Source organism: Dromiciops gliroides, chromosome X, assembly GCF_019393635.1.
Source record: "Dromiciops gliroides isolate mDroGli1 chromosome X, mDroGli1.pri, whole genome shotgun sequence".
Classification (NCBI taxonomy): Eukaryota; Metazoa; Chordata; class Mammalia; order Microbiotheria; family Microbiotheriidae; genus Dromiciops; species Dromiciops gliroides.
In genome coordinates this window covers 66,265,702-66,281,039 of record NC_057867.1, presented here as the reverse complement: position 1 = coordinate 66,281,039, position 15,338 = coordinate 66,265,702, and the positions used below count along the sequence as shown (strand labels likewise).

The window sequence follows — 15,338 nt, the reverse complement described above, 5'->3', positions numbered from 1 at the left end:
ATTCCAGCAGCTTTAAAATGGAACACTGGTGGAGTGGGGGAAGGGAATAAGTATTTATTTGGTATCTACTATGTGCCTGGCACTGTGCTAAATACTTTATAAATAGATATAGACATAGATATAATCTCATGTGATCTCACAGCAACCCTGTGGGATAGGTTGAGAAAACTGAAGCAATCAGAGGTTAAGTGACTTGCTCAGAGTCATACATCTAATAAGTATATGAGGCTAGATTTGAAGTCAGATCTCCCTGGTTCTAGATTCCCAGAACTCTGTCCACTGCCACCTAGTTGCTTCTCATACTTAGAGGGACCCAGGGTGATCCTGGACTTAAATCCTAAGGGCAGAAGGGCTCAGGGCATGTGACCCACCAGAGAAAAGGACAAGGACAAAGAATACCGGACTGGTTGTCAGAAGAACTAGGTTCTGGTCCTTATTCTGCTTTGTGAATTTGGATGAACACTTAGATTCCTTGGGCCCCAATTTCCTTGTCTGTAAAATAAGAGGACTTAAAATCTCTTCCAGCTGTAACATTCTTTTTTATGTTCTTAGGTTCCTTCTAGTTCTAATGCTTTTGATTCTAAGAGAATCTTTAAATCAAAGAAAAATACTGTGCAGGCCCCTTCTGATGACAGTGGATGGAAAAAAAGTCAAGAGGTGCTAAGAAGCACAGGTTTTAGACCATCAATACATGTTAACTTTTACCATACATACTCAAAATGTGATATCTTTGTCTAATGACTAACCAGTAGACATACCATTGGAAAACAACTACGTTGATACTTAACATTCTTATAATAAGCAAAACCAAAGACAGAAGGAAACTTGGTATAATATGAACTGATCCAACTGTTTTGGAGAGCAATCTGGAATTATTCCCCAAAAGATAAAGCTGTCTATACCCTTTGACCCAGAAATACCACTATTGGGTCTGTTTCCTAAGGTGATTAGAGAAAAAGGAAAAGAACCTGTATGTTCTAAATACTTATAGCAGCTTTCTTTGTGGTAGCAAAGAACTGGAAATTGAAGAGATGCCTGTCAATTGGGGAATGGCTAAACAAGTTGTGATATATTATTGTGATGGAATACTACTGTACTGTAAGAAATGATAAGCAGGTTGATTTTAGAAAAACATGGAAAGACTTGTATAAAATAATGGAATGAAAGGAGCAGAACCAAGAGAATGTTGTATCCAGTAACAGCAATATTATTCAAAGAATAACTGTGAATGACTAGGTTATTCTGAGTATTATAAAAACTCAAATCAACTATGAGGGACCTATGAAGGAAAATGCTATTTACATCCAGAGAAAGAACTCATAAACAGATCTATAATATGGTTTTTACATATATGTGTGTATATGTATATATGTGTGTTTGTATGTATCAAATGGTGGCCTTCTGGCAGTTTGGAACTTAAAATGTAACAATAAATAAATAAATAAAATTCAGTTTAAAAAAGCAAAAGGAAGATAAATGGAAGAGAATGGCTAATGGATTCTCTGTACCTAATCAAACAAGGGAGATGTTGGATTTGGCTTCATCATGAGTGCAAAGGCAACAAGAAACATTATATCATGGAGATACTTGGTCATTTTGCATTGCAGTGCTCATAAGGAGCAGAAGAAAAAAGACCAATATTAAATATTATTCCCAGTTTGTGTAGCAACATCTGTTGTGGAGGATGAAGAAGCAAAGAAATTCTATAAAAACTTTGACAAGATAATCAAAGTATTGTTAACATATACTTTCATTCCTAATGGCTTCAATACGAAGTTATAAATAAAGGGAATATCATAAAAATCATGAAAAACATGACCCAGGTTTGAAAAATAAAAGCGATCAAAGACCTTCTACTTCTATATCATTAATACTTTCTTCTGGAAGAAAATCATAAAGTGCAGGATGTGGCAAGCTCCTAACACTATCACAAACATGTGAAATTGACTATAATGTAACAGATAAGACCTCTTAGGTCCCTTCTAGCTCTATAAGCTATAATTCTGTACGGGCTTCTATGACCCCATTTACTCTCTGTGTGTGTGTGTGTGTGTGTATGTGTGTTCAGTCAGACTCTCAACTAGTTAGAGTAAAGGTCAAAATCAACATCAGCTGAGAAGAAAGAATAAAGAGAAGACGACACTGTGCAAATCATTTTGACATTTTCCACCTGAACTATTCAATCAAGCCACCGAAACTGAAAAATGGGGAAAAGGCAAAGATGTTAACATTAATTTTGGACATGTCCTGTGAAAGTTTAGTGGATGTAATGCAGTTGGCACCGTGAGGAGGACAAAATTGCCTTATAAAAACTGCCTTTGCCAAACAGAGAGCCAAGGACAATGCTTGTTGAGAATATGGGCTTATATGTAAAACAGTCCAGAGAAGGATGGCAGATTAGGAACGGTATTTCCTCAAAGAACAGAGAAAAGCAGTGGAAATGGAAACAAATTTACAAAAAGCTTGGCATGGGACCCTAAGTCATATTATCCCAAGACCATTTATAGATTGATAACAAGTATACAGAAAATGAACCCAATCTGTTAGTATCATTGTAATGATCTCTTCTTATCACCAGTGACAGAGGATCCTAACACCTCAGTTCCTAACTTGCTGTATGAAGAAATAGCAATCAAACTTAGGAAAACGAAGTAGGAAAAGAGTAGATTAGCTGAGAGCCATTTGCATCAAGGAAATCCATATTGGAGGCAACACAATCTTGAAAGCATTGGGAGATTGCTTTACAAGAAATCTGAGAGAGGAAGACATGAAAAGATTGGAACAAGTCATGGATGATATTTGTACCCCCCAAAGTCAATCAGGTGAACATCAAGAATTCCTGACGCATATGCCTACTTTCTCTTCTTTGTAAAACTTGTATGAAAATGATCCACACATGTACTGAGTGTATCCTTGAGGAAAATATGAGAAGGGAAGAGGCAGGCTTCTGTGAATGATTCTCTGTAGCAGAATATACCATTCCAGTCAGACAGTTAATCCAAAGGTCCACATAATATATGACCTCACTGTGTCTATTGTTTGTTGAGTTTTTAAAAAGCATTCATCTTGGTTGAGTTAAACATAGCCTTCCAGTTTCTCCTCCAAGAAAAAGACTATCATGCAAATGCCACAATAAGACAAGGTTTCTTGATAAATATAATCACAGGGTGTATTCTGTTCAATGATGCTATGATTATTAACATCAAGTGAAGCGTAAAACAGGAAGATGCCTGGCTGCTAATGGTATTTGCTGCTATTATAGAGGATACCTTGCATAGAGTCCAAGTAGAAGAAGGACTCCCAATAAATAAAAGGTGAGATCCTCCAGGTGCTGTTGTTTGTAGATGACATTGTAATGCTTGTATTCAACCCTAGAACATTGGAGGGCCAGTGAGATTTATGTGTACTCAAAAGAAACCAGTCGAACAATCCATATAAATGAAATAGACGAAAAACGAGAGATGCCTATTGACATCAGATGATGACGTATAGCTAGATGTACATTGTATTTATCAGTACATAGATTTGAGTCAGGAATGGCATATGGACAATGAGTTAGACCTAGAATTAAATATGAAGAAAAAAACTTGTTAGATTGCTTTTAGGACATTTTACAGTGCTTTTAATGATATCATGCTATTCCTTAGTGTAACAACCCATTAAAAAAATTTTTTTTGGTGAGGCAATTGGGGTTAAGTGACTTGCCCAGGGTCACACAGCTAGTCAGTGACAATTATCTGAGTCCGGATTTGAACTCAGGTCCTTCTGAATCCAAGGCCAATGCTCTACCCACTGTGATGGCCTAGCTGCCCCTGAATTTTATTTTATGAACAATAGAAAACTATTAGACTTGTCAGAGGCAGGCTATGGGGCAGTAGGGCAGCCAGGCCAGAAGTTGTATGGAGAAGGAGGCAAAGTACCCTATTATCGTTCAAATATTAGAGGAATGGTTTAGATACAGGAGCTCAAGAAAATACAAGGACTCCAGAAAGTAAGGCAACTCTAGCAAGCCTCTAGGAGGAGGAGTCAGCAAGACCTGGGTTCAAATTCTGTCTCAGACACTTACATAACTTACCTTATGTTAAGTAATTTCTTTGAACCTCATCTTTGAAACAGGTGTGATAATAATACCTTTTAAAAAATAAACATTCTTATTTGAAGTTTTGAGTTCCAAATTCTGTCCCTCCTTTCCTCCCTCCTCTCCCCCCTCCCCGAAATGGTAAGCAATCAGATGTGGGTTACTCATATGGAATTATGTAAAACATGACCATATTAGTCATTTGGTATAAGAAGAATTGAATAAAAGAAAAAAAATGAAATAAAGAAAGTGAAAAATAGTATGCTTTAGTCTGTGTTCAATCAAAATCAGTTCTTTCTTTGGAGGTGGAGAGTATCTTCATCATTAGTCTTTTGGGATTGTTTTGGATCATTGTATTGCTGAGAATAGCTAAGTTACTGGCAGTTCTTCATTGAACAATATTGCTGTCACTGTGTGCAACATTCTCATGGTTCCTCTCACTTCACTATACATCAGTTCATAAAAGTCTTTCCAGGCCTTTCTTAAATCATCCTGCCTGTCATTTCTTATAGCACAATAATATTCTATTACAAGCATATACCACAGCTTATTTTACCATTCCTCAATTGATGGGTATCCCTTTGATGTCCAATTCTTGGCCACCACAAAAAGAGCTGCTATAAATATTTTTATACAAATAGGTCTTTTTCTCTTTTGGGGGATGTCTTTGGGATTTAAACCTAGCAGTGGTATTGCTGTCTCAAAGGGTATACACAGTTCTATAGCCCTTTGGGCATAGTTCCAAATTGCTCTCCAGAATGTATGGATCAGTTCACAACTCCACCACCAGTGAATTAGTGTCCCAGTTTCCCCACATTCCCTCCAACATCCATTGTTTTCTTTTTTTTTGTTTATTATATTGGCCGCTCTGATAGTTATGAGGTAAGTACCTCAGAGTTGTTTTAATTTGCATTTCTCTGATCAATAGTGATTTAGAACATTTTTCATATGAGTATGGATAGCTTTCATTTCTTTGTCTGAAAACTTGCTGTTCATATCGTTTGACCATTTATCAATTGGGGAATGACTTTTATTTTTACAAATTTGACTCAGTTCTTTATATATTTGAGAAACAAGGTCTTTTTAAATTTGTAATGCTATTCAAACTGTTGCATAGGAGGGTACACTGACTACATTTTTGCAAATAAATAAGAGAATTGAGATATAAATTCATCTTCCATGGCCTTACTGAAAACACTCTTGAGACAGCTTCAGTAACAGACAGGACAACAGGAATAACATAGACCTCATCCTGTTCTTATATGGTTTTAATTTCTTTCATTAGGCCTCTATATTTTAAAAAGTTTCCATTATGTATAGTTTTAGCATATTTAGTGTTCAGTATTATACTGATGTGTATTCAGTATTCAGATGGAGACATCTATTAAAAACTTGGTTCTTTTATTTTATGGTTAAATGTTATGTCTAGGTAATTGTGGACAGCAATTATGCATGTAATGACTCTCTAGTTTTACTGCAGTTTATTTACTGAATTCTCAAGGATATTCGAGGGTTTGAAATTCTAGTACAGGGAATTTTCACCTGTTTATAGAGGATAGTGAATAAATATAGAGGATAGTGAATAAATCTAACTACCATCTTTTCCATCTAGGTTTCTAGTTGATGCTGAAGTTTTGGAACCTGCAGGGATGGCTTACGGTTTCTACCAATTTGTTGCATAATCTGCGTCAATTGGTAAGTCTAGTTTCCTTAAAGAGATTTTTTGATAATTTCTGGGATGTCAAATCTTGAACAGCTATCATAAACCTTTTCATTTTTATAAACAAATCTATATGACAGCCATTTGTTTGGTGCTTCCTTGTTTATATTGTTGGTTGAGTTCATGTGGTTTTCCCCATAAAGTACCTTTTGATTCTACTCTGGGGTCTTAGCTATTTCATAGGCTTCATCTGTAAATAAACCACTTTGGGTTGCATTTAACAAATCTAGGTGTGTATGTGTGTGCATGTGCGTGTATCTTTTGTAAGCTTTTACCATTACTTTATGAAATGAGGTCTTTTGTACATATAAATTTTAACTAATTTATCATGTGCTCTGAGAATATCTATCAATCTATCAATCCTCCTTTCTGACTAGGTAATGTTAATCTTTTGATAGCTGCATTGTGGCGATAAGCCCTGTGTTTCATAAACGTGGTACATTAACATTATAATATTTTGTTTGGACACCTTCTAGATCCATTGTCATTCATTTTACCATACCCAAAGTATATGTAAGACTGGCATTGTATAAGTGTTAGTTGCTTTTAATATGGTCTTCCTAATTATACCTTGACTGTAGGATGCCTATAAATCTCTTAACATATAGAGCCTTAACTTTCTCCTTTATAGTCATAATATATTTGACGTGTCTTTACTAGAGAAGACCAAGGCATTTCTAAGTATTACCTTCACCCATTGTCTCGATTTGACCTCTGTATTCAAGCTCAAAGCCTTTAGTGTTTATTATTCCTTGGCTCACAAAAAGAATTTTACACTTATTAAATCCAAATGATGTTTTGTTATCCTTGGAGAAAGTTTCCATGAGAAGTAGTTATTTAATGTGCTTTAAAGTGAAGCCATATAACTTGATATCATCCATGTACACCAAGTGATTAATATGATGTCTTGATATGAATTGCTCTTTGATTTGAAAGCCATACCCAGTTCTGTGCAGGAATGATGATATTGGATTTAAGGCTAGGCAGAACCATAGTGGGCTTAAACTATTTCCCTAGAAGATGGCATGTTTTGAATCAATTGTTCTTAACATTATTGTGTCAGTGGCATGTTTTAAATAGAGACCCGTCTTCTTTGTGACAATCAAATAGTCTTGCGTTCTTGCATTGATTTTACATATTTACAGTACATGGCTAATGCATGAGTATGGGGAATTAGGTCAAAGGCTTCAAGACAATCAATAAAGGCAGTGTAAATATTATGGCACTTTCAGGTGCCTTATTCAATAATCACCTAATCAATAATGAATTTCTCTTTAAATCCCTGGCACTTAGTGGTATACCTTTTTGGCTTCTTAGCCAAAATGTTGTTTTATTACAAGTATTTCTAGATTTTTCTTGAGCAATAGAATCTGTGGATATTTTGCATAAGGTACATAAATGTAATTAGCCTATATTTAGAGGGGTCACTACTGTTCTCATCTTTTTCTAATGTATATGTGATGCCTTCTGTTAAGAAAGATGGGGGTTGGGGCAGCTAGGTAGCACAGTGGATAGAGCACTGGCCCTGGAGTCAGGAGGACCTGAGTTCAAATCTGGCCTCAGACACTTGACACTTGCTAGCTGTGTGACCCTTGGCAAGTCACTTAACCCCAATTGCCTTGCCAAAAAAAAGAAAGAAAGAAAGATGGGGGTCAGGGGCAGCAAGGTGGTGCAGTGGATGAAACACTAGCCTTGGATTCAGGAGGACCTGAGTTCAAATCCAGCCTCAGACACTTGAAACTTACTAGCTGTGTGACCCTGGGCAAGTCACTTAACCCTCATTATCCTGCAAAAAAAAAATTTTAAAAGACTAAACAAATATTGAGATAAAGTAGTAAATTAAAACTATACAAGAAAGATGGGAGTCCCTTTTCTCCCAAGATGGCACCGAAGGCAAAGAAGGAAGTAGTTGTTCCCCCCAAGACAGAAGCCAAGGCCAAGGCCTTGAAGGCCAAGAAGGCAGTATTGAAGGGTGTCCATAGCCACAAAAAGAAGAAGATCTGAACATCTTCTACCTTCCGGTGACCCAAGATTCTAAGACTTCAAAGGCAGCCCAAATACCCTCGGAAAAGTGCCCCAAGGAGAAACAAGCCTGATCACTGTGCCATCATTAAGTTCCCCTTGACCACTGAGTCTGCTATGAAGAAGATAGAGGACAACAACACCCTTGTCTTCTTTGTGGATGTCAAGGCCAACAAGCATCATCAGATCAAGCAAGCTGTAAAGAAGTTTTATGACATCGATGTGGCCAAGGTCAACACACTGATCAGGCCTGACGAAGAGAAGAAGGCCTATGTCCGACTGGCTCCAGACTATGGTGCTTTGGATGTTGCCAATGAAATTGGAATAATCTGGGGCAGCTAGGTAGCGCAATGGATAGAGCACCGGCCCTGGAGTCAGGAGTACCTGAGTTCAAATCCGGCCTCAGACACTTAACACTTACTAGCTGTGTGACCCTGGGCAAGTCACTTAACCCCAATTGCCTCACTAAAAAAAAAAAAAATTGGAATAATCTAAACTGTGTCCAGGACAGCTAGGTGGCACGTGGATAAAGCACTGACCCTGAATTCAGGAGGACCTGCATTCAAATCCATCCTTAGACACTTGACACTTACTAGCTGCGTGACCCTGGGCAAGTCACTTAACCTTCATTGCCCGCCCCCCCCCCCCCGCAAAAATAAATAAATAAATAAATAAATAAATAAATAAACGGTGTCCAGCATACTACTCCACTACAATAAAAAAAAATTTCCAGTAAAAAAAGAAAGAAAGAAAGATAGGGGTCAGGCTTTCATCAAAGAGGAAGCTGCTAAAGTACCTTGCTAGTTATTCATTAGCCACTATGAAATAGTTGAGTCAGAAATTACAGATCTTATCTAGACCTGCCACTTTCTAGTTTTGCAGGAAATCTAGAGTTTTGGTTGCCTACCTTAACATAACTGTTCTGTCATTATAATAATGACTTTATGTTTCATTTTGATCTGCCGTGTGCTTTGGTTGCATTGAACTTCTTTTGACCATATAGATGACTGGCATTTTTCCACATCTGCCTCCTTTGAAGGTTGGCTCGCTCTCACTCGCGCTCTCTCTCTCTCTCTCTCTCTCTCTCTCTCTCTCTCTCTCTCTCTCTCTCTCTCTCTCTCTCTCTCTTTCTCTCTTTCTCTCCCCTCTCCCTCCTTCCCTTTCCCTCCTTCTCTCCCTCTCTTGTGTAATTTCTTTGCTTCCCAAGGCTCACACTATTCTGTGATAGTTTGTCGTTCATGTTGAATTGTTTGCTTTGTTCTTTGCACTGCTCTGGTTCCTTGTATCACCCTGACCTTTTGGCTTTTGGTTTTAATTCTTGATTAAGGGTATCAAGGATTTGGGATATACTTTTCCTTTCTATATTCCATTCTATGTGTTTCTTTTTTCATTGGCTTTTAATTGGTTAGTATGGTGTTAAGTCTTGTATTGCACGTACTAGCTAGGTATTGATATAATCTTCCAAAATCTTTCCTCAGATCTTCAGTAGTGTTTTCAAGTTGTTTCTGCCATTTATTTGACTCCTGTCTTTAAGAGCATTCCCAAATAGCACCACCTTTCCTCTGATGGATCTTGCTGTGGCAGTAGTTGCAACATATATTGTTGTGTATAAGTTTTTACATTCTCTGTCAAATAGTGTGAAAACATGTATTTATTCATTTTTAAATTATGAAAGTATTTTATTATTTTCCAGTTACATGCAGAGATAGTTTTCAACATTTGTTTTTATAAGATTACTAGTTTCAAATTTTTCCCTCCCTCACCCCTCCCCAAGACAGCAAGTAATCTGATATAGGTTATATATGTACAATAACATTAAACATATTTCTGCATTAGTCATGTTATAAGAGAAGAATCAGAGCAAAAAGAAATAACTTCAAAGAATAAGAACAGCACCAAAAACAAAAGAAATACTATGGTTCAATCTGCATCTATATTCCACAGTTCTTTTTTTCTGGATTTGGAGAGCATTTTTCATCATGAGTCCTTTGGAACTATCTTGTACCATTGTATTGCTGAGAAGAATCAAGTCTATCATAGTTGATCAACACATAATGTTGATGATACTGTGTACAATGTTCTCCTGGTTCTGCTCATCTCACTCATTATCAGTTCATGCAAGTCCTTCCAGGTTTCTCTGAACTCCTCCTGCTCATCGTTTCTTACAGCACAGTAGAATTCCATTACATTCATATACCACAACTTGTTCAGCCATTCCCCAATTGATGGGCAGCCCCTCAATTTCACGTATTTATTCATAATGGTTATAGTAGATATCAGCTTTTTAAGTGGATCTGTACTATTAAATTCAAAAAAAATTTGTGAAATTCCAGTCTAAGTATGACCATCTCCTTTTCAATATTGTTTGAGACATCAGCATTCTTTTTGCCATCTGTTCTGTTATTAGGTAGTACTTCTAGGGTTTTTATTAAGTGTATATTGTCAGTGCCTTCAGACTATTCAGCTTTTTTCTCTTCAAATTTAAGTAATTCCTCAATTTCTGCTCTTATTTACTCTAGTCTGGGTTTGGGAATGAAGTTACTTCTTATGATATGTTGTTGTGTAACTTGGAATTTATTGACAATGCAGTATGTAGCCCTTGTCCGTGACTTTTCTGATCTGTTCCCACTTCTGTTATGACTTAGTCCTGGTGCATAATAACAGCATTCCTATCTTCATGCCTTTTCCTGCACACTTGGGGTGTGCCTGCTATTGTGGTCAGCGCCATCTGCACCAAAGCACTTCAAATAGGTGGGGCACTGGAATTTCTGGTCTGATCCAATATTCATTTGCCTTCTTGTGGGCACCAGAACACAAAAGCGTGTTGCTTACTCCTCTCTCCTGTGTCATCTGATCATCATGATGGTTCTAACTGAGGCCTGCCTACAAGCCTATTTTTTAGATTCAAAGGTTCAATAGCATCACACTGATCAGAATGCTAACCCAACCAATGATATCATCAGGGCCCCAATACATGCCATTTTAGTGCTCCTGCTGGGCTTCTACAGTGCTTGCAGTAGTCATAGTGCACACCAAAGCTCTACTGTGCATCCTGGAGAGTATGTCCTTACTTGCTCTTGCCCCCTTTACAATATGCATGCTGGGTGGATGCTTTGAGGAGAATGTGTACTTACCAAGGTGTACCTGATTTCAGTTCCCCAGCCTTTCTTTCTTCCATCTGTCTTTCTGGTTCTCACCTATGCCCGGGCGACTTAGGGAGAGGGAGTAATGAAGGTTAAAATAAGGTGGGACTCTTAGGTGAGCTCCTCCCCTTGGGTTCCACTCTAATCATTCCTTCCCCTAAAAGCCACAGAGGTCTCAGGATGACCTGGGTTCTCTGTCACCCCCTTGGGACACCCCAGGGACTCTTGTTGCACTGAATATTGTATCCCAGGGTTAGCTCTGTCTCCTAGATATTTCCCTAGGAATCTCCCCCTGGGGGCTCTTCCTTACCCTACCCCTGCTCTTGCCCTAGGTCCCAGAATTGCTAGTTGCCACTCTGAGTGCTAGCCACACTCCCTCCTTCTGTTTAAAGGAATCTATTTGTCAGAAGATGAGAGTCAGACACCCACCTCGGCCATGGGAACACTTTATGACTTTGAGCAAGTCATTTCCCCTCTCTGGGCCTCAGTTTCCTTAGCTGTCAAATGAGGGAGTAAACCGAGCTGATCTTCCAGATTGAAATCTTATGATCACTCCTGGGCATATACTTAGCTGAGCCTTAGTCACATTAGTCATGCTGGCCTCAGACATTTCCAAAGCAAGAGATCCAGGGATTAGCTCCTAGGGCTGGGCAGCAATGTCAGCAAATGAAGTGAATAATTGGAAAAAGACAAAGCAGCCTTTAGAGGCAGAAGTGGATATGGCTTTCCATCCTAACTGGGTGGATGTCCCCTTCACAGACTGGAGGCCCCTGCATATGCTCAGCAACTTTTCATTTTAAGTGTCTCCATTACTCCCCAAAATTTGCCATTTGGAGATCCTCAAGGAAACTGTTGGTTGACTATTCCAGAGGATGGATGCTGAGACACACTACCCATCTCTTGGCTAAGAGGTGATGGACTCAAAATTTAGGAGGAATACCTTTGGACATGGACAATGCAGGAAGTGATTTTGCTAACTATGCATATTTATTATAGGCATTTTGTTTTTCCTTCTTTTTCCAATGGGGAGGGGGTGATGTGGTAGGGAGAGAAAATAATTTTTGCATATTGAAAATAAAATCCAGGGGCAGCTAGGTGATGCAGTAGATAAAGCACCAGCCCTGGATTCAGGAGGATGTGAGTTCAAATCCAGCCTAGACATTTGACACTTACTAGCTGTGTGACCTTGGGCGAGTCACCTAACCCTCGTTGCCCCGCAAAACTAAACTAAACTAAACTAAAACTAATGTTGAATGTTGAAAATAAAATCCTTTTTAAAAGAGACGATTTGGGGGCAGCTAGGTGGCACAGTGGATAAACACTGGCCCTGGAGATCTCCTTTAACACTCATAATGATGCTGGGTACCATTCTTATCCCTCCACACACAGATGTCTGTTCAAGCCTCTAAAGGTTTGAATGAAACCTGTTCTGAGCTAAGTCTTGGAAGCCGCAGGATTGACAAGGCTGTGCTTCTTGTTTCCCCAATAAGAAATGGAATTTTTAAAAAAGGAATGGAATTCTATGGATGGCTCACTGAGCAGTGGCCCCATAGAGTCCAATGTGGCTGCCCTAACAGCCCAGAATCGTCTAGCTGGATGAAGGGGCAGTAGATAGCAGATAGTCTAACCCTTTATTTGATGGAGGAGGAAAGTGGGGCCCAGAGAAGTTCAGGGACTCACCCATGGTCATAGAGTAGCAGAACCAGGGGAATGGAAGGTTTGACTACAGATCCAGAGATCTTTCCACAGCCTCCCCAAAACTTCCTGCAGTATTATTTCAAAGATTTTTCAGGGGTACAGATTGGAATCCATCTATTAATTCTTCTTGTTCATGGCCTTAAATTTTCCATTTCTGGGAAAAGATTCTCAATTTTGACCATTTCTTGGCGATTTTCCCCACATTCAGCATTATTTTTTTTCTTTTGTGAGGCAATGAGGGTTAAGTGACTTGCCCAGGGTCACACAGCTACTAAGTGTCAAGGGTCTGAGGCCGGATTTGAACTCAGGTCCTCCTGACTCCAGGGCCTGGGCTCTATCCACTGCACCACCTAGCCGCCCCCTGCGCATTCAGCATTCTTGACAAATGATCCCTGAGTGCCTAGGCCTCTTCTAATACAACCTGCCTCTGTGTTAGTATGCTCAGATACAACCACTTTTCTTTGACTATATCTTATCCAATGTCATTTTTACCTCCTTAAGTTGGGCGCAGAGAGTTAGATCAGGGAGAAGAATGGGATGAGGGCCAACGTGAGCTTCCCAGAATCTGAGGGGGAAGTGATGAAAGAAGGCTCTATGGAAGAGATGGAAGAAGAGTTTCCACTTTCTTTTGGTGATTTCTACGGCATGAAGAGTGCTCCCTGTGGAAGGAGGGCTGAGCAGTTCCCCCACAATGTAATGTCTCAGATAGTGGCCAGAGGCAGGGCTTGACCCCAGGCCTTCCCTCCTCAGCTGGGCTGCCTTGCAGCAACTATTTCAGTTGCACTTCCAAGTTTACAAGCCCTTTTATAGATGAGGAGAGGAAGGCTTATGGAGGTTAAGGGAGTCGCACATTCTGACCCACTTCAGTGGTGTCAGAGGTGGGTGTCTGACCTAGGTCTCCCCAAGTCCAAGTGAACACTCTGTGCACTGCCTCCCCTTCAGGTGAAGAGCCACTGGGAGGTCAAAGGGCTTTGAGAGGGCAAGTGCAGAATGGCTCCTGAGTGCCTGGATTATGCTGTCATGGAAATGCTCTCTGGATTCTGGTGGGGCCTTGGCACTGGAAGAATCCAGGAAGGGACCAGGAGCATCCCAGATCCAGAAAGTTGTCAGCAAACTGGAGCAAGGTCAGGAAAGAGCCACTGGAAGATGAATGGAGTTGGAAGGCAGGTTGGATGAGGGTGGCTTAGAGACCTGAGTAGTGGCAGGGGCTGGGAGCAGGGTAGGCAGGCTGAAGCCCTGGTAGCCAGCCCCAGAGATCTGAAAGGAGGATAAATTTTTTAGCCCTCTGTGGGGGAGGGGGAAGGGATTAGTGGGATAAAACACAGAGGAGGAGTGTGAAATGCTGCTCACAGAGAAAAGGCATCTGGGCAGGCAGAGCTCCCAGATGACGGCATCATCTCCCAGAGGAGCTGAGGAGGTGGAAGCTTTGGGACCAGGGCTATTGCTGAGCAGACAAAGGCCAGGTCTGGGTCAGGATGGGAAGAAGCCTGAGATGGACCTGGCCTAAGGGAGCTGCTGTGCTTGGCTCCTGATGATGAGGGAGCTGCTGTGCCCAGATCATGACAAACCTGGGTACATTTCCCCCAATGCTCTGTCAGGATTGTGTTGTCAGGGTTGGGGGTGTTCATGTGCGCACTTGTGTTTCATGGCTTTCAATGTCTTACCTCCAAAGCCCAGCAGAAGGAAAAGCATGCCCATCCCCTCCCCTGCCCTATCACTAGTGGCGGCATTTTCCTCACTACTATAAGGATGTGAGCTCGGGGGAGGGCTGGGGTGGGCCATTTCACTCTTGTCCTTGTGTCCCTGGTACTCAGCACAGTTCCTGGCACAGAGTAGGCATTTAGGAAATACTTCGGGATTGATTGAGGTAAGATAATGCAGGTGAGGAAATCAAGGCTTAGGGAGGTAGACTTACCCATGAGTCATACAGCTAGTTATGGGCCAAGCGGGCCTGGAATTGTAACAGTATTAACAATGACACCCCAAAGGTTACAGTAACTTGATTATAGTGCATCATTGTGCGGAGCAGAGAGAGCCCTAGCCCCAGTAGTGACACTTTCTTGTGTCATTTTATAGACTCTTAGAAAACTCAGCTTCCAGTTCCAGTTCTGCTCTTGACTAGTACTGACTGGGTGATGTAGGACAAGGCCCTCCTCCTTCTGGGCCTCAATTTCCTCCTCTGTAAAATGATGGGCCCAACCTGATGATGTCTATAGTCCCTTCTGGTTCTACAAATCCAGTGAGCCTCTATCACCACATCTTCTTCTCTTTAGGGTTTCCAAAACCCTTTCCTCACAATACACTTGTACTACTTGGCTCACAGGGCCAGAGCGGGCCCTGCTTCACCCCCACGGGGCTGCCCTTCACTAGGCCAACCAAAGAACAGCCAACTCATTAAGGATAATAAGTGCAAGAAGAAGCCCAGCTCTACAATGGTGACCACCTGAGGTAGCAGGAAGGCAAATCTAACCAGCCCCGAACAAGCCCAGGGACAAAGATATCAAAACTCCCTGGCCCCAGGGGGCCCAGTGGCATCAATCTTCACCACCCACCACACTCTGCCTGTTTTCTCCACAAAATCCCCCCTTACCCCCAGTCTTCCCAGGCGACGTCTGTGCAATAGGAACCTTGGCTACAGGCACTTGGAGATGAGCACCTGGCTCTCCAGTGGCCTATG

At 40.7% G+C, this 15,338-nt stretch overlaps 1 pseudogene; it reads left to right on the top strand.

Annotated features, from left to right (window-relative positions):
• Positions 1-7,679: 7,679 nt before the first annotated feature.
• Positions 7,680-8,162, top strand: LOC122733983 (annotated as a pseudogene).
• The last annotated feature ends 7,176 nt before the right edge of the window (positions 8,163-15,338 follow it).